This window comes from Hyposmocoma kahamanoa, unplaced genomic scaffold (assembly GCF_003589595.1).
Source record: "Hyposmocoma kahamanoa isolate Upper Pololo Valley unplaced genomic scaffold, ASM358959v1 63, whole genome shotgun sequence".
Lineage (NCBI taxonomy): Eukaryota > Metazoa > Arthropoda > Insecta > Lepidoptera > Cosmopterigidae > Hyposmocoma > Hyposmocoma kahamanoa.
In genome coordinates, this window is record NW_020653851.1 from 23412143 (window position 1) to 23436701 (window position 24559).

Sequence of the window (24559 nt, forward strand, 5' to 3'; positions counted from 1 at the left end):
ACCAACGTTACAATATCGCATTGTCTCAAATTTCCGATTACATTACAACAACTTGTTAAAATTAACACGTTTGTACCAACGCTTTTGTTTCAAAACGTGGTTAAAGACATTATTTAACAAGATTTCGTGTGTCAAAAAGTCAGTATTACGTTACGTCTAGGCTTTGAAACAACACACGCTATTATGTCAAAAGTATTATGACGAAAATCATTTCTAAATTATTAAACAGGTTATTTACTGCGTATCTATATGTGGCAATAAATGATTATTTTCGTTCACCGTTGAGTAACAGGCCGATCAAAATGTTATGGTTAACAATAATGAGTAATATAGTTCCTTATAGAAATTACATGTTTTGCTCTAAAAGAATTTGTAATGGTTATGTTGCAATATCTAGTTACAAATCATGAAATTGAAGGCCAAGCTGCGTTTTCACGTGGTGCCTATTTAGTGAAGTTAGAATCGTGTTTCGTCCATTATTCTATAATAATATCTTTGGTAGTTTATTGTTTTAAGCAAAATGTCATTAACTGCTGTTGAAAGTTTTGATGCAATATTCAACTTTAAAAACCTCTGGTTTTTAATTCAACTGCATTTTTTCTACGCGAATGCTCCGACATTTGTAAAGCGATTTTAGTGATTTTTTTTTTGTTGGAAAGGGGGTACCTCGATAGTGGTCTCATCCAAATTTAAAGATAATATTCCACCTGTAAGACCGGCAAATTAGGAGATGAATACGGTTTATTGATTTTTACCAACTTTCTTGTAACCGATTTCTATAAAAGTTGGCAAATAGATATAATTCCACAAACTTTTGAGTTTTTTTTTTCAAAATATGTTTATATATTCTTAATTTTAAATGAAAATGGAATAGTGATAGCGATTTCATCGTCACTTTCTATCAGGTGAAATGGAGGTCAAACGAACACATTATTTCTTATAAAAGAAGAAAAAATCGACTTTTCCGAATTTAAAATTGCGCGTATATATTTGTTTTTTCAAACAAACTAACGTTTCAAAGTTCTTATAGGTCCCCGTAAAGTAAGCACACGGCTGGTTGGGACATGTCAAGAGCCTAAAACGTTGGATTGTTTGAACAAGTCTAAAAACTATATAAAATATTTTTAGCTGGATATTGCCCGTCACTATTTGGATTTTTTAAATAACCTATGACACCCCCACAATCAAGACGAATCTAACAACATCTCATATGTCAAAACCGTTTAGGCTGTACAGCGTGAACAAGAAACGGACATACATACATACACTCGAGAAACATAGCTCTCCCGCAGTCGGGTAAAAAGAAACATATGCGATTTTAAATCGGGGACATAAGGTTTAATTTCCAATTAGTAGCACGCGAAAATCTAAGAACTAGACATGTATTAAATAACAAACTAGTGGAATAATTTCACAAAAAATAATTGAATATCAATTCAATACAAACCTAACTAGAAATTATTTAAATTTTTAATTATAACTGCTAATCATTTTAAATTATGATTTGGACGTAAAAAACATTCAACAAACGCAACTCCGTTTTATAAATAAATTATCAGTCTCTAGATTTCCTTCCCTAGCATAATTTTCTACTCAATCTTTAATCAATATTATGTCATAATGTCAAGCAGGACGCGCGTGCACTTACCTTCAACACGAACGCGCGGTCACGTGCGCGGGCGCAGGGTAACTCGACACCAAACACCTGGGGACAAACACCAACATCATCAGTTTACTGCCTTCTTAAATTACGAACTCAGAAACTAGCGTACATAATTGTTACATAGAAAATAAATTAGTGGAGACGAAAAAGGCCGCATGGTAGTGTAGGCTATTAAAAAAAAAGCGTTATATACTGATACATAGCCTCAAAAATTGACAGTGAAGTATTTAAATGACATTACACTAGTTTGTAATAAATTGTTACTTCGCGCATTAATGGATTACATAAAAGTTATAATCGTGAATACAAGAACCGTCCTTGGACGTGAAATTCAAATGATCACGGAATAATAACCTTATAAGTTTATTTGAAAAGTCAAACCTTGACCTTGCTTGATGCTATTATAATTTGAAATTGAATTATAAAAATCACTGTTTGAATTCAAATTCATAAATATCTTTATGTCTTAGGCAAAATTACACTGAGAAGAAAGAGTAACACACTTTAGGGTTTTCGGTTTATTCCCTGTCTGAGAATCAAATAAAAACACAATCTTCCTTTCATAGGTAAACAAATAACAAATTGAAATTATCATATCGATTAAACTCTATTACTCATTCGTAAGGCAGATTCCTCTGAGAACGTGCAAGAAACTGAAAACAAACATTTGTATACATTTAACATTTACAATATTTATTTCAATAATGATTGATCAACGATTACCTTTCAGTAGTACGAAATGACATTTTCCAGAAATAACGCTTGGTCGAAATTTCATAACCTCGAAAGTAATTTTGTGAGAAAAATGTTTTTTCTTTTAAACTCAACTTAACCTAATCTAACCGAACTTAATCGTATCTTTGCGATAAACATTCAACATATCCTGAAAGAACAACTGTTCCGTTATAATTCGGTTTTCGGTGTAATGAAAATTCGAACAAACGTCATTTCGGACAAAAAAATTCGACTTTGTGATAGGTTACCTAGGCCAATACTTAGAAGAGCTATTTGTGTCATTATCATGGATTAATGTAATCCAAGTACGCTGAAGCTGTATTAATTTTAATACATACCTACACCAAATAATTGTCTAACTTTGAATATCAACAAGAATCTTATTGTATTAGCAAAGTACATTTACCTGAACTACAAGTAATATAAATAGAGTGAATAATACCACCCTTTGAAATCTCTGAACGATTAAAAATAAAAGGCATAAAAATTAAATTAATGTTTTTACTTAATATTACAAAACTTTTCTTCTAATTATCATCGTATGTGGTAGTGGTAAAAAGCGCGTATCTGCATCACGTCAAATTTCACAGGAGAGGGATTTAACGTTATTACTTTGTTATTTCAATGGCTACGTTATGTTGCCTACGGACTGATAACAATAGATTCCCGTAAATCACGCTAATTTGGTTGCCACGACATTCCCGCGGATTTCATTTGGTGACCAAATTACCGAAATGGAGACTCATAATCAAATACTTGTTACGCGTGATTGTACTATACCCGACAATATATTACTGTACGCAAGTAATTATATAGACAAAATAGTTTTCTCTGTAAAGCTAACAAGAGTTTGGACAGTGTGCTGAGCAAGTGATCTGGATGTTGAGATTTAAATGTAATGGTATATACGCAGGTATTGGATTGCTGTCTTTATGTAATTACTTATTATCGACATTGAAATGCCGACTTATAACAGATTTAATGTACATAGTTTTACATCACTGTTATACTCCGAATTCTAAAATTGCAAAATACATTATCTCAATCCGTGAAATACTGTGTCATACCATCAAAAAGGTCGTTAAATTAAATGACAGCCAGCATTCCAATATTATGTCAGATACGAGTTATACTTGTCATTAACCTTTTGGTTATTGTAAGAATATGAAATTTCAATGTGTGACGCAATGTGACCACTGCCTTGCCAGTTTTGTTAAGCCGAAAAGGCAGAAATTTGGATTCTGTAGTAAAAAAATATTTCTTTTAAGTTGAAAGGGAAAAGGAAATAAAACTGCTTTCTTCGGTCAGCCGTGGTCATGGGACCTGTCAAGGACCCGAAACGTTAGTTAAAAAAAAATAAAATCGAAAGATAAAACTCAATTTCAAAATGGTTTAATTCAAAATGGTATTGGGAGGTTCACGGTTCAATTCCTGTGGCTATACCTACGAGTAGAGTAGCATTATCTATCATTAACGGTGAATCGAAAAAATGCATATTGACAAAGTTTCACAATTAAAAATCTCGCTTTCGGAAATACCGGTGTAATGTCTCGGGGTACAATTGAAGAAATTCCGGTACTGACGAGGCGCAATCAGTCCCAGTACCGCGATTATAGATTCCCGATATTCCCGATTACACCTACCTATTGAGCTATGAGTAATATCGCCCATTGGCAACTTCGCAGGAGCGCACGGTACTGCCATTATAATGCTACTTAAACTTGACTACGTGTGTGATTTTACCGTATTATGTTATATTAAATATAATACTTGTTGTCTCTCAAATAGATATTTTTAATAAAAACCTGGAATTTGATTAAAGAATGAAGTTTTCCTTTATTATTTACGGTATTATTATTACGTAAATTATTGAATAGGTATAGTTTAAGCTTTAGAAGACGTACCGGGAATACCGGGAGTACCGGTACCGGGAATCAAAATTTTAGGAAGCGGACCGATATTGCAGGCCCTATTCACAGCCTTATAGTTAAGTTAGTCAATTTTGACATTGTACCATCACCGCTCTTGTTCATTCCTTATATTAAAAAAGTTAATTTGTTAACCCGCGCCCAAAACATGTCGCTGTGACGTAAGAAAACTGACCACACCGTTGGTTCGGGTTTCGAGTCCCGTTTCGCGGAACCTTTCGCTTTCGACGCACGCGCACTTGTCAAACGAGATCGAGAAATTAACATTAACTGTGGTTATGTGATTATTATGTACTCATTAATGTTAAAAAGTTGGGTTCGGAATTCGTTATCGAATAAACTACAACGAGGTGTGGAAAAGTGTCACTTCTACCTTTTAAAGAAATTAGTCTAAATAAAATTAATTTAATTGACACGAATTTCGTAAAACGTTAAACCACGTTTTTATGCTACCAAGACTTTTGAACCTGATTACTGGGCTCTGGTCTACAGTGTTTATTAACTTTGGGAAAGGCGAGAGTCCAAATTGACGCCTTCCATGGTCTAATGGTTCGCACATCGATTTTCATCGTGTCGCCATCTATGAGGTCCTGGGTTCCATGTCTTTGGGATCAGAGCTATGTATGTGATGTTGTCTAATAAAAATAGATAATCGAATAAATAATAATAATAACAATAATTAGTAATACAAAAATCGAACACAAAGACCATCGACCTCGCCATACCGTGGCATGATAGTAGTACATTGTGATATTGAATAAACTTAGCATTACAATAACAACAATGGTTTATTTCTCTTAAAATAAATAATAACTAATAACCTCAAAACCTATAGAGCTGAGCCTAAATATTAATATTTATGAGACAAAGGAGCTACGAAGGGCTGCCATGCATCCTGCATCTCGTGGTCAGCTAAATGATGACCCAGGAATGATTGTGCAGAAACATTGACCTCCAAATGGGTAAAGGACATCGTCAATGTTGCGGACCGTAGATGAATGAGACTAGCGAGAAATCGTGGTAGATAATGTTAATGGTGGTGATACCAGGCCAAGTATGTGTTTACACAAACATTGTATATGTATGGTATGGGTGAGTGTGTAGCAATACTTGTCCCATAACTCGAGAACGTTTACGAAACACTTTCGGCAGCTTTTTTGCAGCAAATAGCTTTTACTGAAGCTCGAACCGATGTTGCCCAAGTCGTTATATCTTGTTTATAGTTGTCATAAATACCTGAGAGACAGAATTATGAACCTTTATGGGGTAGTCGAAGTTGAGAGCCGATTATAAGATAAATAACGAGGAGATTTTGTTCAAAATGGTGTGTAACGTTTTGTAAGGTATATTAAATAATGGTAACAGAATATTAAGTGGAGATAGAAATCGATTGGAACCATTTTAGATATAGTGCTGGATAACAATGGAGGGAATTAGTTAGACGGAAAGAAAAACCAATGTGCAGGTGTTAAGAATAGTGCAAGAAAAGAGAAGTGAACCGAAAGTGAAAAAGTTTGGGCATCTGATACGTCACAACAGTTTTCTTAGATACATCACAGACGCGAAGAGAGCCAGAGAATGATCCAGACGAAGTCATTTAGATCAGGTAAGGGGGAAAGTTAGTGTCGTAAAGTATAAGGAAATTAAAGTTGGATGGAGATGGTTGGCGATTACTCCACCAACTTCGCGATAATGATGTGTTTTATATTATCTGAATTTGAATTAAGGCGAGGTATTTCAAAGCGAGCCTAAGCTTTAGGAATGACGGGGCAGCGGCGTGTCGTTAAACTGCTGGACAATTAGCAATTTTTGGGGTAAATATGAATCAGATGAAAACCAAAATTTTGCAGGTTCTCTGTAGTACTTAAAGAGAAATATCTCCAAATGATTATACACAAAGTCAGATATTTTATTATTAAATAGTTAATATATTTTCAGAAATTTATATGATGGAATAAATTGTGTCACACAATGTCCTTAAGTGCATCATATATTTTTTGTAAGGCCGTTATTTAATAGTAAATACATTAACCATTTGATCTAACAAAACAGTTTTGCCGCTTCTCTTCCTGTGACTCGCCTTACCGTACCACCACGTGCAAATCTAATAGTTAAAACCAGCAGCTGCATTCACATATTTGAAAAATGTCGTGAATTTGAAAAGGCCGTGTAAGTATATATCACAAATACATTCAAAATAATTTCATTCCCTCCATATATCATACCATAGCAAACATTTGCATATTCAACATTAACGGAATAACTTTTCTAAATATGGGAAAGTTTGTCATGATAAATACCGAATTAGTATACGCTGACAGGTGCGCCGGCGCATCGAAAGTGAAACCACGCGTTGATCGGTCGATGACCTATGATAAAGGAAGGACAACTCAAGATGAACGATGAACGATGAACACCCACTGCTCGGTGTAGGCATCCACATTCGCACGCCATTCTACATATTGAGTACAAGGTATTAATTTATCTTTACAGTTTTTCATATTACAGTCTTTACAATTTTCTTCTACCCTCACCTTTCCTTCTTCTAAAAAGTCTAGAACACTCCATCCTTATGTTTATGTCTATCCATTGACTTAAAACCCATTCTCAGGAAGGCCTTTGCTTCTTCTTTCCTAATGTGTATTGCAAAGGAGTGGAATTCACTGCGATTCTGTGTCTCCCGAAAGCTACAATTTGTAACTGTTCAGTGAATAGGCATTTTGTAACATTGTAAGCTACATAAGGTGAGATAGTGGCGTTTGTTTATTCACACTAGCGAAAATAAGAAGTCCAAATTTGTTGATATTCGGTAATAAAAAAGTGATTTCAAAATATCCATCGCCATGTGTAATCTTTGTTTAAGTATTAAAAATAAATGTACCACTTTTACTAACCTGACAAAGGTCATCTGATATTGGTTGTTTAATGTAATTTAGATCTGGGGTCAATGTTAAAATTCGCATTGGTTGTTCGCATACAATTTTTATTTGCATAAGATTATAACTTAGCAATGTTTCACTGTCACAAATCGATCGGTCATCATCATTAACATCGACTGATTCTATGTTTTTCTGCTGGGCATTGGTTTCCTCTAAAGAGAGGGTATAGTATCAATGGGTTTTGGCAACTTAACACGTTTTTTAGGAGTTGTCAACATTCTTCATCATGCAGGGTTCATCACGATGATTTTCTTCACCGTTATCGAAAGATTTTGCTGCGTTTAGACGAGTGTGATTCTGTTTACCTATAGGACCTCTCTTTTTCTCCTGATTGTGAAAAACTAAACTGCTTAGAATACATCAAGGGTGCAATATAACAACACTTTCAGGATGTAATGGGGCTTCGCAAGAAGGCTGCCTCACTCGTGATGCGTGTGCTAGCCGTTGTTGCCAATAGGCTGGACTGCTGGACCAACAACATTGGGTGTGTGAGTAGTGGGCTATTTTTTTTTTAATAAAAACTAAGTAACGAGACGAACAAGCCGTGCGCCTGGTGGTAAGCGACACACTTGTCCATAAAAGTTGCAGTACCACTCAGAGCTTTAAGTCGCAAATATCTGTGGGGTATTGCCATTGCACCTGACACCCTGAGGTATAAGTTGACAAGTCCCATGTACCTGTAATTTCACCAGCTCCCTTATCCTTCGAAAATGGAACGCAGTAAAGCTGACATTACTGCTTGGCGGCAGAAATAGGTAAGGTGACAGTACTTCACTGGACGAACTCTTTAACAAGGAGCTCTACTGCTACTAAAGACTAAAGACGAAGACCAAAAGGTTAAGACCAAATGATTAGTGTGAATGTCTGGCAGAATAAACTACACTTAATCTACTTTCGTGGTTCTTCTGCCATACTAGACACTTTTTTTGGTCTTAACTATTTCTCTAGGTCTTCTCTATTTACAGCTCTTAGAGTCGAAACCTTTGGCGTGTGGGATCCCGATGCCCTTCATCTGTACAAAGTTTTATCCACAAAATTAATAGATTGTCCGGGAAAAATAAGGGTCGGCAACTACCTTGCCCAACGTATCAGCATAGCTATATAAAGGGGCTGCCAGCATCTTGGGCACTTTGCCGCGGGGACCCAATTTTATTCATTATACTTTTATTGTCCCTTACCTGTATATTTAACTTATTGTCTATCTAAGTAAATTTATAATATATTCTATTCCAGATGACACCTTAAACAATCTAAACTATACATTTGTCAGTTATTCCATGCCATTACTAGAAAGTTATAGCCTGTATTTAGAATGTTCTAAGTGTAAAATTACTAGGTTTGTCGAAAGCAGAAATTACTTTTCAACAGCTCGCTTTAATAAATGCAATTTTGCTAAATGGCAAAACACAGGTTTATGTTGTTGATGTAAATTGAAAACGCTAAGGGAAAACTGTATGTTGTTTTTGTTTAATTTTATTTTTGTAATAAGTGTTTACCTGTACAGTCGTCTGCAATAACGACGTTGTGAAATTAAAATTAGATCTTCATTCGTAATTATTGAGATCTTTTTGCACCCCTATATATGTGCCACTGATAAGTTCGAATTTCTTAGTAAGCGACTACGAGTTTTTTTTTTCATGATATCAAGTGACGGGACGAACAAGTCGTGCGCCTGGTGGAAAGCGACACGCCCATCCATAACAGTTGCAATGGCACTCAGCAGCTTTAAATCGCAAAGATCTTAGGGACACTGCCACTGCGCCCGTCACCTCGAAAAGGCCCATACGCATGCAATTTCACCAGCACCCTTACCCTTCCAAACCGAAACTACTGCTGCTAAAGACGGCAGAAATAAGTAAGGGTGGTAACCCTTGGAAATCGTGTGAAGTTTTGTTTTTTTATTATACCAAGTGACGGGTCGTACAAGACATGCACCTGGTGGGAAGCGACCCACGCTTGTCCATAATAGTCGTATTGTCACACAGAGCTTTATATCACTGCGACTGCTCCCATCACCTGAATTATAAAGGTGGCCAAGTACCATGTGTTTTTAATTTCACCGGCACCCTTTTAAAGCTGGAACGCATAATGCTCACATTACTACGTGGCGGCAGAAATAGATATGGTGGCTTTCTTCCAGACAAACAATTTTACAATATTTTTTTTTTTTTTATCTAAAATAAAACACAAAAAAAATTTCAATCAAAAACACTAATAATATAAGTAATGAAAACCAAATAGGAACGAAAATTAAAAGGGACCGCTCTGAACCGTACCCGGCTCAAACGTCCCCATCACACTAGCCGCATTACCGCGCTGGATGGCCAGTGAAATCTGCTGCACCAGGTAAGATCCAGAGCGTGGATCATAGCCCCTTTCTCGGAGCCGGCGGCCCAACTCCCGCACAAATTCCTTGGCCTCAGCAGCCCAAGTCCCCGCAATTGATATTTTCATTGAAAGTTTAAAATATGTTACATAAATAATATTCACATAGGAAATAAATATCATGAATTTAGTCGTATGTGGTGAGAGCAAGTTTTTAATTTCTTAAGGCCGACGACTGTCACATGTTTTAAAATACGTTGTTTATTGTAGTTAATAGTTAAGAGTTGATACAACCTCAAATGATTTTGGTTGATCCCGCATAAAAGTGAAACTGTTGAATCAATCACTTTGAAAGAAATATATAGTAAAGGTCATTGATTTACAATTATATGGACGTCGGGTCCGCGCTAAAAAGTGTCCGAACTTATAGGGCGTTAAAATCGTATACAGAGCGTCATTCACGCTTTAGTCTTCGTTTGTTCGACTGACAGCGAAGCAACCGAAATTAGACAGTACTGCGATGACATTACAATTTAAATTCAACGTTTTAGCTTTTTCATATTCCTTTACATGTCACTACGTTTAAATAGGTTGACTTGGGACATTTTTTTCCTGGTTTTTGTATTAGACCCGTCGTCCATTTATTTGTAAGTCAATGGTAAAGGTATTGAGGATATACACTGATTAGTATATGGTGTGAAAATCTATTCCTAAAAATTTTCAAAACAACAAATTTACCTCCAAATTTTTGCAAGAAAACTCTAAAACAAGGTTAAATTATGTTAACAACCATCCCGTCCATCAACCATCAAAGTCCCATGAACGGGCACGGCCCATAGATACCAGAATTTTAATCGGAAACAAAAGACGATTGAGGTCATGCTTTTTTAAATTTTTTCATGTAGACTATGATCTCTTCTTAGAGGAGACCCGTGCACACCATAGGAACGTATAACAGGTTGATGACGATGATGAGGCCTAGATAAATGTTCTAGGTGCTATTGGGAATAGCAATAGTGTCTATGTTTTAATAATCCATGGTTTGCCTTATCAAATCCATCAAGGTCAATGACCACATCATCTCTGAGATTTATGTAAACTTTCGCAACTGGATCTTTAAGATATTTCATAAATTTATTTAACTATGAATTTTAATAGATACGCATCTTAATTAAGCCCATCATAAATTTTATTAAGTATGTTATTTTGATAATTATTTGAAAGAAATAACGTGGTAACAACATCACACACGCTGGTCTTATCCCAATGTAAATAACTAACATATTAATACAAATACAAATAACGAACACATAATTTTTTTTGACCCGATGTGACTTAAACCCACGACCATGCTGCATCGTAGTATTGTTCTTACCAACTGAGCTACGGGTCAAGTTATCATCCTAGGTGTTTTTGTTAATTATCTTTGAACTGGATTTTTTCGGCATTCTGCGCGCCTAGTCTAATAATCATAATGTAAAGTTGTGGAATTATTTGGCAAAAAATTCTAGAATAAAGCACTTGTATTATGGAAATCGGAAACAACTATTAATCTTTTCGTCATGAAAATGACAATGGTGAAAAGTTAGTTTTCTAATCTCTATCTAATCTAAATCTAAATCGGCCGAGGATCGAACCTGGGATCTAAGAGATGGCGATATCATCAAAACCGGTGTGCAAGCGGCTCGACCACGAAGTCCGTCAGAGTAACTAGGATTCTCGAACATTGAAGAGCTGTTTTTAACCGACGTCAAAAAAAATGATACGGCTCTTGATTCGACTGTGTTTTTTTGTATGTATGTTACGCGATAACTCCATTTGCGAACTGATTTCTTTTGGAAAGAAGGTACCTCAGTTTTGCTCCCATTTAAATTTAAAGAAAATATTCCATCTCTAAGGGTAGCAAACTAGGAAATGAATCCGGTGTCGCTCACTTTCCGGTAACCGATTTCATAACACTTGGCAAATAGATGTAATTCTACAAACTTTTGACGGTTTTTTATACTATACTATCTTTGGAAAAGTTATTCAGCTCTATAGCCACTAATTAATATTTATTTCCTAACACGAACACTTAACGAACGTACATTGTTGTGTAAATTTCGTTGCAAAAAAAAAGTTAAAAATACTTAATTATCACTTAGCCTTTATAACTTCACTCATTCACCCAAGTACATTAATAATAAACCATAATGATCCAAATGATATATTATCGACTAACGATCAATTTCATGCTCGAGTGTCTTGTCAAACCGCCGACGTCTGCGCCGGTGTCACGCGCTGTTACAAATGACGACTAAACATTAGGGAAATTCCAGTTATTGTACTTAACAATGTAATTCCAATTGAAAAACATATCGAAATGTATTAACAATGTTTCGGATAATTTTTAGAACTCACTTTTATAAAAAATCCTGTCTTTGCTTATGAGATATAACTCTAAGTGTCGATTGTTGGTTCCTTCGTTGTTAAAGTCAATCGATTTAATGAATTTTGTAAAAAGTTTTGAAAGGGCTATGTCGGGCGAACACGGTGGATGAGGTAACAGATTCCAAGCCAACTGCAATAATTTTTAACGGTTTTGTAAATATGTGTGTGGTTTGGCATTATTGAGACGAAATTAGACACCTTAAGAACGTTTGCAGTTCCGAATGCGAGAAAAGAAGATCCAAAACGTCACAGGGATCTATTTATATCTAAGTGTAGAAGCGATATTTGTATTTTCTCGGATTCGAATGGACTTAGTGCACCAACGACATCCGAAGTGGGCCCGAGCTTTGTAGATTTCTATGGTCTCGGATTTGGAACGAATACGCTTATTGCCAAACAAATGATACTCGGAAAAATCAAAAGGTAATGTCAAGTATGAGGCTTCATTCGCGCCATGCGTCTTTTTATTTATTCGACTACTATTTATTTGACAGTGATTGTTTTGGACTGATGTCGGTCGTTATGATTATTATAACAATGCGTATATTATGGTCAGGTTTATACTTAGAGATATGAATCCTTAATTTACTTACATTTCTATTAAATGACAATGTAATTAATAACAGTTTAAGTCATTGATTATTCTGAAACGTCGTTTAACCTAATTTATTAAGTGTGTTTATTAATTATTAGGTCCTATGACCGGTATTACGTCTTTATTTATGATATCGTGTGGAACGACGAACGAGCCCTACACCTGGGAGTAAACCACATGCTTACCTGTAACAGTTGCAGTGGTACTCAGAGCTTTAAATCGCAATGATCTGAGAGACACTGCCACTGCGCCCCTCACCCTTCGGCCGCCTTCAAATAAGGTGCCTATGGAAGAGCTGCACGATGACGCCACAATCGCGCCACTAATAATTTTCATATAATGTTTAAAAACGCTGTTGCAGCGCCTAGGTTTTAGGAGGCGAGGTTTGGGGGGCCGCCCCTTTTGGCCGCGCCTGGCAAAAAATCTGATTTGAAAAATTATATAAATAACAAAAAAACAAAAAAGCATTTATTTACTAGATAAAAGAATTACAGTGTCCGGTGTTGGGGCTACTTGTAAGTAAAAATTACTTGTGTTAGAAACCCCGCTCTTCCAAGTTACAATCTTTTTTTTTATATCTGTAAATAAGGCAATTAAAATTAATTATTCAGAAATTCTTACAGAATATGATCGCGTGTGTGTAACAGAACTCATGAGTACGATTTGTCTATTTATTTAGTGAAATATTTTGTTATTAATTTACTTTTTTTTCCTTTAGTTTACACGAATCAAGCAATGTATATGAGGTTACTCATCAATTTTTATTAGAGCCTCAATGTCATCAAACGTTATTGTTTTAATCCAGTCCCCCAGAGTATTTTTAATTTGCATTCTTTGTTCACAATATTGTGAAGATTGGTGGGTAATTTCATAAATTGTCGTATGTACCCCAATCTCGGTAATGAATAAAATAACAACACGCGGAGAAAATTTGATACGCTGCGCGACGTATTGTTAAACCGCAGGCTAATTTTCAAGTTATAAAGTAAAAGTGAATTTAATAACTACAGGGCTTCAGTGGAAAACCTTTATAGTATTTAATGAGAAATATCTCCATATAATATACTTATATGATACATATACTTGGGACATAAGGTTACACTGGGCTTTAAGAACCAAACAACGGAAGTGGAACAACAGGTAGCTCAGGCGTGGGCTGCATTCGGTTCCAACAAACAAACGCTATGTGGCAAAATACCCCTAGGGTAAAACCGGGATAGGTGCCTTTTTGAAAGGGCCTCCTAATTTAAAAATTATTAGTTTACCATGAACAATTCCTATGGGTAGTTATACTTTAATCTCTTAAATTACATTAATACTTGATTTTATGCGTCTAACATTTACTGATTTTAAAGAAATTGACTTTTTGCAAACCTATTTTTTGAGGATAGATGCCTACCTATATGGATAGACGCCACACAATGAAAATATTAAGAGGGATAGATGCCCTTTAGAATAAAATAGTAAAATTCATTATAAAATGTTTTATTTGTAATCTTTAATATATTGTATATACATATTACATCTTTAATAATAAATATATACGTATTTAAAGTTACTACCTACTTCACTTCGTATTTTTGTAGCTATTCTAACATGTTATACTAAAATGTTCGCTGTTTAAACCATTTTAAAACTGTGAATGATTTGTATTTTTGGTACTTTTACTTACTTTTAAACTATTATCATTTACTAGTCTTTCACTAAAATAATGTATTTTTTTATTTTCTTTTCCTAACTTTCTTGTATTGTCCTTTGCCCCTAACCTATACCGCGAAAAATCGAGGCGTCTATCCTATTCGATATGGATAGATGTCCTTTTATTATATAACTAAGCTATATACAAAGGAGCGATTATTGACACCTAGGTGCGCAGTTAATGAACCAGTGTATAGTAATAATAAAAATAAAACGGAATTTATTATAAGTTATAAAATAATGCGACAGTAAATACTTGCGTCTGAAATTTTGAACCGATTATCGTGTTTGTCGCGGAGATAAACGCATGCACAAGCCAAACGCGTCTACTCCACACGAAGCCCTGCAGGAACTTTGATGAGTGGTGTCTATAGTCCTTATTTATTCTAATTATTCTTTGTTGCGATTTGGGGAAGTTAGGTTTTTTGAAAACGAGGCACCTATCCCACTGTGGCATCTATCCCGGTTTTACCCTACATCTCAAAGTTAAAATCTTCGACCAGTGTGCCGTGCCCGTGCTCGTCTATGGTCCAGAAACCATGACTCTTACAAAGAAGTCCGCTGAGAGGTTTCGAGTCGAAGAGAGCAATGCTCGAAGTTACCCTGCGAGATCGAAAAAGCAGCGATTGGATCCGAAATAGGACCAAAGTTAAAGATGATATGGTTGTCGTGGCGAAGAAAAGGTGGACGTGGGCGGGGCACATTGCGAGAATGGACGAGAGGCGCTGACAAGGCGAGTAAGACGGGACTGGATTAGTCGGGCACAAGATCGCCAAGAGTGGAAGAAGAGGAAAGTGGCCTATATCCAAGTTTTTTCTTTTTTTTATACGTGTCAGGCATTCCCTTTCGATCTACATAACGTGTACGAGAAGGGTACTACAAACTGTGCGTGCACAGGAACCTTCTCAGTTTAGGTTCTGACTCCAGATCAGTACAGGGCTGTCACAGATCGTTATCACTGACTGCATTACGTAACCTATCACAAACTCTTTTTTTTTCCGAAATTACGTTTGCTCGAATTTTCATTACACCGAAAACCAAATTATAACGAAACCTTTGTTCTTTCAGTATATGTTGGATGTTTATCGCAAAGACACGATTAGGTTCGGTTACGTTAGGTTAAGTTAGGTTTAAAAGAAAAAACATTTTCCTTGCAAAATTACTTTCGAGGTTATGAAAATTCGAGCAAACGTTAATTCTGGAAAGTGTCATTTCGGACTACTTATAGGTAACCCTTCATCCGGTTCTCAAAAGGCTAGTGCCTCGGGTGAGCCTGCCCGGGTGCACGTACAGTACCCTATTTTCCAGATAGGTACCGGAGCTGTAAGCACACTAACTTCCCGTTGTCCACTGCACAACTAGCGGATGCGGTTCACTATCGAAACTTCTCTTTGGTGGCAGAGTTGTAAGGCATGCTCACTTCCCAACGCAGAGGCGTCTCCTCAGTTCCCAGAAACTTATGCGGCCGGAGGGACCGGAGAATGTCAAGCTCATCCTCTACTACTCTTCGGGCTAGTAAATGAGTACTGAAAGTGTTTCCAAGATTTTTGAAGTGGATAACACATGCTTTCTATATGGAAAAAGACGCGCTACCATCTCGTAACGACCAAAGCAAACGTAATCGACATAAAAAAAACAACAATGCGTTGTCATCACACAACGTGTCTTTGATGTACAATAACTCTAACAATGGTCAATAAAAGTCCGTGGACACGAAGTGAAAGTCATTCCCGAGCACCAATGAGAGCAAAATGGCCGTACAGGATGGAACACTATTTCAATATGCGAAACTAACAAAAAAATAATTATGTAAATAAATTTATTAGACATAATGAAATTAAATATCTAAATTCATGAACACTAGCAGATATTATAATTATTAATACAAAGATCGAACACTCAGAAAAAACACTCAGAAAAAATTCCTTCGATCCGGTCGGAGATTTCTCATAAACGGCGCTACGACTAAAATAAAAGTCGTTGAAAGACCAAGTACAAAGACACGACGCAAGCACATAGAACAATTCGTGAGGTCCGTTGGTTCGGTCCGTGGCTTAGTTGGTATAGCGTCTGGTACGGTATGTAAGAAGACGCCGGTTCGAATCCGACCGGATCGAAGGAATTTTTTCTGAGTGTTTTTTCTGAGTGTTCGATCTTTGTATTAATAATTATAACAAACTAGTGGAGTAATTTCACAAAAAATAATTGAATATCAATTCAATAAAAATTTAATTAGCAGATATTTCTTGCATTCCGAGATTTTATCTTAAACAGCTACGGAAAACCTTTGCTTTTAAATGTTGGTGGAAAACAGCCAATTGAACAGAAGGTTGGCGAGATAGACGACGTAAGACTAGACTCACAAAAACAGTATTCACCACTTATCAAAATAGGCATACAAACAATTTTGCACGCAAATTCAAGTTTTTTTTTCACTGAATAGAACCAATTCCTGTTCATCACTTTCTCTAAGGTTTTTTCTCTCGTGAGTATTTTAACCGGAAAATCACAATGCGACGTAGTTATTTATTGACTCAATATTTTAACCTCACGTAGTTCAAGACGATAGAGACACGTATCTGTTGTCAAATAGGTGGAAAAAATTGAGAAAGTGCGAAATGACATTTATAAGTGGACGAAAATAAATGTCACGATTTTATATGGGTAAAGAATTGATAATATACAAACGAAGAATCCAGTTCATACTGTGAAAAGAATAGATAGTATTCTTCAATATTTTGATGATATTAACAATATTAAAGTGTGGCATTTTGCTTTGGGGTAATGCCGACGATATTATTAGATCTTTGTCCTACAGAAACGTGCGGTTAGAGCATTTTGCAATCTGGGCCCCAGAGTGTCTTTGAGAGGTAAGTTTAAGGAGATTAACGTTCTTACACTAGCGTCACAGTAGTAATTTATGTTAAGAGGAATAATAATTTCTTTATAAAACGACTCTTATTTATACGTTTTCACAACAAGATTCCGGAGCAATTAAGATTATCATTTCCTACGTTTAACGTAGATTAAATTTATTTTAATTGAAAAGTCTTTACAAAATTGAAAACTACGTGTTAGGTAGAAATCTGTGGAAAGACGACATGGCTCTAGATTCCACACAAATTTGATTCAAAGTGTATTTCATAGCATTTAAGTTTATTTGAAAAGAGCAATCCCTAGAGTTTCTTGCTCGTTCTTCTCAGGGATGTCGACATAATCAACGAGCTCGTAAAAGTGACGTTTGCAAGTGTAAATTTATATTATCTATGGAATAAATGATTAATTGACTTTGACTTTGACTACCTGTTCTGGACAGTCGTCTTCACAAAGTCACAAATCCATTTAAGGGGCAATGTATACGCTTCAATAATAAGATTCCGGTTGAAATTCAAAATTTGCCATTTACGAGGCTGCAAACTGTAGTGAAACAAAAACTTTACACTTAAGGTTATATTATTATACGGCTTCAGCGTATTTTGATAACAAAAATTGATGGTAGTGACCCGTTTAGCTGTTGTAGAGGCTGATATATCATAATTGAAATAAATATTGTAAATGACAAAAGTACACAAATGTATATTCACAAAGAGTAAACCCTAGGGCTTCTCACACATACTTCTTACGGGAATGAGTAGTAGAGTTTAATCAATATGACGACTTCAAGTATAATTTGCTTACTTAAAGAATAATTATTTGATTTCATTGTCAATCCATTATATGTATATCCCACTGCTGGGCACGAGCGTCATAATTCGCCACGTTGGCATAATACAGGGTGGAGCCATCATACGTTTTCCAAGGGTTGTTAACCTTAATTTCATCACAACGTTTTCCAACACTGGTAACGAGAGATAAGAAAGTTTCTTCGGATGACCCTCGAACAATCAACAACCGCTGAGGATGCCTCGTACACGTTTATATTATTGGCGGTGGTGTTTGTGGCTGTAATTGCGCTTGTGTTATTTATTTTATTAATTTTACGCGGAGAGAGGGTAGGAAAATTAACTGCGAGAAAAAAAATATTCAACACAAGCGCAGCAACTTCACACGACGTAACCTTGACCGGGTTCGCGGAGTAACAAATTAATTTACTTCCACTTTTATCCGCTCATGCGATACATGCAGCCGTAGACGCATAGACACCTAGAGGTGCCGGTGATGATTTTGTACCGATTTATCCGGATATGGAAGTTATAACAGGTAAAAGAACTAATATTAATTGCTATTTCGGTAACTACTCTAGCAAACCTTAAAGTTTTTAATGCCTGGGTCTGTCATTTAAAAAAAATAAACAACTTCAAAAATATGTCACGACAATCGTGTGTGTTATTGTTTGGGCTGGTGATTTCGGTGTTTATTTATTGAAAACATACCGTAAGTAGCGTTTTTTAAGTTTACCCTGAATATAAATGTTTATAAACTATACTTTAAGGAGTAATTTCATGGTAAACGTTAGAACCACTCAAACGGAATATTATCATATTTATCCAAGTACACCAAAACTTTCATTAGTGCTTTTTAAGAGCAGGATTTGAGGTGTTTTACTGTGTTTTATTTGATATGTTTTTGTTGGTAGTACGGAGGGTATTTATTTAGCAATGCAGAATAATAATTTTTATTTATAAAAACTTGTATTTAAACTGGCTCCTTTTCTAATTTGCGAAACCAAATAGCCGCCATTTTGCGGTGGGAGGAGCGCATCGCGTGAGCGGCTATTAACATACACTTCCGCCAAATAAAGCCTCTATTAATTAGTAATGTGAGTGACTATTACTACATTCCGATTTAATTGAAAGGTAAGAGTGATGGTGAAATTACATGCACATGGGACTTGTCAACTTATGTCTCAGGGTGACGGGCGCAGTGGCAGTGCCACTTAGACCTTTGCGATGAAGCTCTGAGTGGCATTGTAATTGTTATGGATAGCCCAATAACTTTCTACATTAGTCTTGATTATAGTGACCCTCCGTACCGACCCTTAGGGTATACGAGAAGGGCACTATGACCTGTGCGAGCGAACCCGCACATGGACCACCTAAGTCAGGTCCGTCCAGGTTTGCGCAGACTTCATCAGGTTCCAAGTGAGCCGCCCCGGGTGCAGGTACAGCACCCTCCCCATTTTCCAGATAGGTACCGGAGCTGTAGGCACGCCCACATCCCGTCGCGCTCCGCTATGATTGGAACCGTAGCTCTCCAGGTAGGCTACCACCGATTGTACGTTATATTTTATTTACTAACTGTATATAAGTACCATAACGAGCAATCCACATAAACATCTATTTGAGCGATTTGAGCGCATTCCAATTAAACTATGCCAAAGCGTGTTGTTTTTCAAATTACGGCTGCATAATTAAACAACGGTAGTCGCGGTTCTACTTATCTTCAATCCATCTACATATCAAAATGAATTTCGAATTGCTCGAATGTGTCACAATCTCATAATATAATACCCTCGAGGTGTGTTGGAGAAAGTCTGATCGGACGTAGGATCGCCGCAGGCGCAAGCCTCCACGTTTGACACCTGCTTGATTGGTGAACGGCAGGTACTGGATATGTTTTGTAACAGTGTAATTTTATATGAGTTTTGTTTTTTACTTCTTAAAACAGATGATAGAAATTACTCACTGTTCCCCAATTGTCCACGAAAACGAGAAGGATACAATATCCACTTCTTATAGAATTTGGTAGAAGGTTTACAACCCTCGGAAAACTTGTGAAATTTCCAACCCTTACATAGGTAAGGTAAACCGACACGCAGTAATGCTCAGATTACGGCAGAAATAGTTCTGCCGTAATCTGAGCATTACTGCGTGTCGGTTTTGAAAGGTAAAAGGTACTGGTGACATTACAGGCACATGAGACGTATCAATTTATGTCTCAGGGTAGCAGTGACCCTCAGATCTTGTCATCCTTGTTGTTACTTGGTATAAAAAAACCTGCATTGAGCCAGCGTAGTGGGCTATGGTGTAAGCCTGAAAGGAGGCCCGTGCCCAGCAATGGGACGTATTAAAAGGGGTTGATGATGATGATAAGTGAAGTAGGGACATTGAGTAGTAGTACGAAGTGGCACTTACGGCACCTTAGGCATCTACGCAATTTTAGCACCTTTTGCACACATGGTTCCTACAGCGCTCATGGATCCTATTACGCCTAAGGCACATATGCCACCCATGAGACACATGGTTCCTATAATACCACGGCGGCTCCAATGGCATCTTTGACATGACTCCAAGAACGTATACTATATACTTTCAGCATTGTTAACACGAAACAAAAAAATCCTATTCAACAAAGAATTGGTATTTAAATTTTTATTGAATTGATATTCAATTATGTTTTATGTGAAATTACTCCACTAGTTGTAATTATTAATACAATGATCGAACACTCAAAAAAAATTCCTTCGATCCGGCCGGATTTGAAGCGACGTCTTCTAGCACACCGTGGCAGGCGCTATACCAACTAAGCGACGGAACGAACCTTTGCGAAAATGTGCTTGCGTCGTATCTTTGTATTTGGTTTTTCAATGACTTTTTAGCCGTAGCGCCATCTATGAGAAATCTATGATATTTCGTCAGCCAGTTAGATACCTTTACAGCTACCAGCCCCTTCATTGTATTAAAATTTTTATTGAATTGATATTTAATTATTTTTAAGTAAAATTACTCCACTAGTTTGTTATAATTATTAATACAAACATCGAACACTCAGAAAAAATTCCTTCGATCCGGCCGGATTCGAACCGACGTCTTCTAGCATACCGTGCCAGACGCTATACCAATTAAAGAATTTGTATACATACGATTATCGACTAAACTAACCGGTTGAAGCCACTATTTCAATAAATAAAACATAAACATGTCGCAATGAGTATAATATGCAGTATCCAAATAATTCTAAGCAATTATCGCGTTAGGAACCGGTAAGAAAGCTTAGCCAACATATACATCGGCGGCTACCAGGGTTGCATAATGTTCACACGTGAAAATTCCGCGTATGCCCTCAGTAAAGGCAGAAGCCGACACAAAACAACCATTGCGCAATTTTTAAAAGGCAACGGTTCCAAATGTCAGCTCTGCATCAGCCAATTATCAGAATCGCAGAGATAAACGACCGCAATTAAATTATTGTTAAGATTTGCAACCCTCCCAACCCTCGTCAGCAACCTTTAGTTTTGTATAGGCCCAATAGACTTTAATAGCACTACTAGTCAGTTACATGCCTGTCCATAACAGTTGCAGTGCCACTCAGAGCTTTAAATCGCAAAGATCTGAGGAGTACTGCCACTGTGCTCGTCACCCTGAGACATAAGTTGGCAAACAAGATATGCCGGCAGTAATGCTAACATCACTGCTGGGCGGCAGAACTAGGTAAGGTGGCAGTACTTCCCTGGACGAACTTTTTCAAGACGAACTCTACTGCTGCTAAAGGCTAAACCTTACCTTTCAGCAGCTGATATTTTCGAAGAATAAGTGTGCTAGTGAAACTACAGTGGCAGTGCCCTTTAGATCTTTGCGATTTAAAGCTCTGAGTGGCACAGCAACTGTTATGGACAGGCCTGTCGCTTACCACCAGGCGCACGACTTGTCTCGTCGCTTGATATTATAAAAAAAATAATAAGGGTTAGGTACGTCACACGTTTTCCAATTGTCATGAACTTTCTTCAAGATGCAGTTTTCTTCACGATATTTTCCTTCACTCTTAGCGAGAGATTATGCTACTAAAACATTTACAAATCTAAAGTGATCGAAACATACCTCTGAATTTAGAAGCCATGGTTATTTACTTTGGACATTGCTAAATACATAAACTGAAACTAGAAAATTAACAATCGATCAACGGAAAGTGCGCGATACCAGATTTTTATGTTTCTTTTTTTGTTGGGACGAAGATACCTCAGCATTATTCTTACTTAAAAGAAAATATTCCACCTAGTAGTTGGGGTACTTTGCCACCCTTAGAGGTGGAACATTTTCTTCAAATTTAAGTAAGAATAATACTGAGGTATCTTTTTCTCAACAAAAAAGAAACATAAAAATCATTCACAACGGCCTGAGTCATCGCGTAATATACTTAAAAAAACACAGTCGAATTGAAAACCTCCACCTTCTTTGAAATCGGTTAAAAATGTATTTAAAGGTATTACTTAATGTGACAACTAACCGCTGACATTATACCTGGCATTTTAAACGTGATCTGAATTTATTGTTTGGCAGTTTTTGATATTTTCGCCCACTCGTCGTGACATAACGTGTGTTTTGAAGTGTACCGTGTGTTTTAATAATCCGCTTGTAAATGTTTATAATTACGTTGAAAAATGTATAGAATTTAATTTATAGAATTGTATATCTATAGATATAGAATATACATATCTCGGACCAGCAGGATTGACAATTTGCAAAAGGCTGCTGGCAGCAGATGGACGCGACAAATCGCGTGACGACCGGGCGAAATGGTGTGCATTGGGAGAAACCTATGTCCGGCAGTGGACTGTGATAAGCTGATGATGATAATCCTGATTCAAAATCGATTTTATTTACTAATTAATTTGCAAATACCGTCACAAAAGATGTCAACATCGTGAACTTCAGACACCAGACCATTTTATATATCTTTTTAATACGTATTCACTCTTGTCTGATCTCATTTTATGTGACCGATGATGATATATGCGTTTCGCCTAAGAATTTCCTTTGAATTCACTTTAACCTCGAGTAGCCCCAAAATTCTTATATTCACACGTTGTGCTTACTTTTTGGACTCTCATAATAAACATTCCATTAATTTATTACATAATGCAATACAACAAACCTCAAATGGCATTAGTTCCATTACTAACGTAAAATGATTACATCGGCGGCAATCAATTGCGGCTAGCAAATCGCAATGCGGACACCGCAATCGATGTCAAAGGTTGACAGCCAGTTGCCTTTTTGTCACTCTGACATAAAGGTGTCAAAAGTGACACAACGGTGGTACGTAATCACTATTGAGCTGTTGACGAGATGAAACTTAAAAAAATTCCTATTCACTCTTAGCTAGTTTTCAGTTTCAATAAAACCAATTAGAATAACAATAATAAGAATAGTTTATTACGTAATAGTATTTTTAGAAGATTTAATTTAATTAAAGCGTAAACGTATAGCAATACTTCTCTCTTAGGATATGAGGAAACCTGCACGTGGAAGAAGATTTACGACCCTTGGAACACGTGTGAAGTTCTTAATCCTCAAAGAGGCGGTGAGTTAATTAATGCTGATGACGTGAAGGAATACAAGTATTAGATGGTAGAACCTAACCTACATCGTAAGTGAAGGGAATTATAAACACTAAACGGATAAATATTAATTTTACCCATGACTAAAAATAATAAAAATAACTAATAGAAGATCTAAGTGTAAAATAGACACTCTTGATTACAGACTACCTGATATTAAACGACGATATGACCGATGATGGCACGCGTTTGTCAAAAAATGCCCATTTAGCCTTGAATAGTCCTATTTTCTGGGATATATTCGGACAGATGCTGGTAGCCCATTCTTTTGCCGTATGCATTAGGAAGCTGGAGGTTCCAATAACAGAAATCAAAATTCAACCAATCAATTTTAACATTAATCAATTTTCTCAACCCAAAATCCCACATTAATAGGAAAGGTTATGATACATTTATGCATGCTTCGTGGACCGCAAACATTTGATATTTCCTTTCACTGCCTCTGATGATTGTAGCAGCTACTAGCATGTTTTACTTTTCTACCAACCTGACACACTTCGGGCCAAGGTTAGAGAACTCAGCGGTATTACAAGGGATCTCTAAACTACTACGGCAGTCTAGTCGGCAATTGGAATGATCAATCTAATAAACACGTATAGACGCTCGTACTGTTTCTAATTTATTTCCTGTAACACTCACAGGATATGTGTAACCCATATCTTAGAACTTAACAGCTCTATTTGTAGACATATACTAGACCTTTGGATACCCTTTGGTGTTGACAGGGACTTTCGATCGCCAATAAACGAACCTGGCAAAATTATTTTGCTTCACTACAGTTTATAGCCTTTTTAAAAATTTCAATTCTTCCAAACATAGAGGTATTTCTTCTGTAACGTAATCAGACAGAATTGACGGGTTATCTGAACGGGTAACGGGACGGGTTTCAAATCAAAAGACTTTGTTAAATATAGAAGTTTCTCGTTATCTTTGGTAGCACAAACCCTGCATATTTTATACTCAACCGTA

The 24559-nt window shown here is 36.5% G+C and overlaps 1 protein-coding gene across 4 annotated transcripts in view; it reads right to left on the reverse strand.

Moving 5' to 3' along the window:
• Nucleotides 1–24559, reverse strand: part of LOC113230550 — a 252997-nt gene that overhangs the window by 153549 nt on the left and 74889 nt on the right. For all 4 annotated transcript variants that reach the window (XM_026464544.1, XM_026464543.1, XM_026464542.1 and 1 more), the window contains exon 2: nucleotides 1649–1705. The gene's annotated coding sequence lies outside the window, so the exon portion shown is untranslated. The remainder of the gene's footprint in view (nucleotides 1–1648; nucleotides 1706–24559) is intronic.